This window comes from Dipodomys merriami, unplaced genomic scaffold (genome assembly GCF_024711535.1).
Source record: "Dipodomys merriami isolate MVZ:Mamm:240054 unplaced genomic scaffold, mDipMer1.0.p SCAF_101, whole genome shotgun sequence".
Lineage (NCBI taxonomy): Eukaryota > Metazoa > Chordata > Mammalia > Rodentia > Heteromyidae > Dipodomys > Dipodomys merriami.
In genome coordinates, this window is record NW_027202283.1 from 2,501,478 (window position 1) to 2,502,978 (window position 1,501).

Sequence of the window (1,501 nt, forward strand, 5' to 3'; positions counted from 1 at the left end):
TAAGGCCTAATATCGAGGAGAAACATATAGACTTCTCTTGTAACTATGAAAATATTTGATGAAAGAAAGGCAGTAGTGTAAATTCCTGCCTGGATGGATGGTAGATTGACCAGGACATTTGGTAATCATGCATGTGAAAATTTTTTTCACCTTCTTGGCTTTAGCTACTATTGAAATGTTAGGTATAAAAAACAATTATATTTTGATAAAATACCTTCTAGTCTAAATGATTCTGTCTTAACTGTTTATCTCTCTATGATCCCTTTTAACTAATATTAGTTTTGTTCCAATAAGAAAATCTATGCTGTCAGGGTAAGATATTCTGGTTGGTCTGTTGCTACAGGGAAGAAGAGTAAAGGATCAGGTAGACATTTTTACCAGTAAGACATCATTTAGGAATTTTTAAGCTGCAGAAATTTAGAAGTAGCTCTTAAGCAAGGCTTACTTTGAATCCATTAGCTCCACAAAGCTAACTCAGTTTATAAATAAGTACTTGGAAAACAATCACCTTTGGACCTAGCTATAAAGGCTTCAAAGTATGATCAAATTTAAAATGAAAAAGACTTAAAATAGTCATTGACAAAAAAATTGCAAATGTGAGCAATCAACCAAACAATATTAGCTTTTCCCAATATACACAGAATTTTAGAGAAGTAAGATCAATAACATTTTTAGGAACAATAAGGTTTCCTAGTTACAAACAGTCAACCAAGGATATATGCCTGTATAAAGATTGCATCAATAACTACTTAAATTTACAGGATACTACATGCTTCAGCAGGACGTTTACCCAAATTACTACAATATAGAGATTATCATGGCACTTGCACAAGGATGATATGAAAATTTGTGAAATATTCCATATTTTTCATTCTTGAGATGCAAGAAATGAAAAACAGTCATTAAAAATTTATTACAAAAATACAAGTCGTTATGTCGAAAAATGAACTTTACAACTTTGTGCTGGTGGAGGGGTAGCAGGGAGGATTGAGTGGGGAAGCAGGGGAAGGATGGGAATGGATGGGAAGGGTAAATACAGGAGGAGGCTACAATGCTTGATAAAAAATGTACTCATTATCTTGCCCATGTAATTGTAACCCCTCTGTACAGTATTTTCACAATAAAAAATTTAAAAAGGCAAATGTAACAATATATGTAATTCATTGAACTGAAAGTTAGTTTGACATCAGTGTGTTAAATCCTCACCTTAGAATGGCCTTTACATAGCATAATCTTTACAAAACATTTGAAATTGGATAACATTGTCATTTTATCCCAAAGAAATAAAATACTATAAGGACCTAGGAAAAAAAAGGAATCTTAAACTTTTTCTATATGGAATGCTATCTGAAATAAGACATTTATTAACGAACCTATATATTATAAAACAATGTATAATTCAAAGTATTATATCTAGGAGAGAATTAAATAGATTATGGACATTATACAAACAAAATACAGAGTATTTTAAAATATACTTTTTCCATACAAGCACCAGAAA

At 31.2% G+C, this 1,501-nt stretch overlaps 1 pseudogene; it reads left to right on the top strand.

The window, feature by feature from the left end:
- The first annotated feature begins 769 nt into the window (after positions 1 to 769).
- On the top strand, positions 770 to 869 carry LOC138807508 (U6 spliceosomal RNA; annotated as a pseudogene).
- Positions 870 to 1,501: the final 632 nt, after the last annotated feature.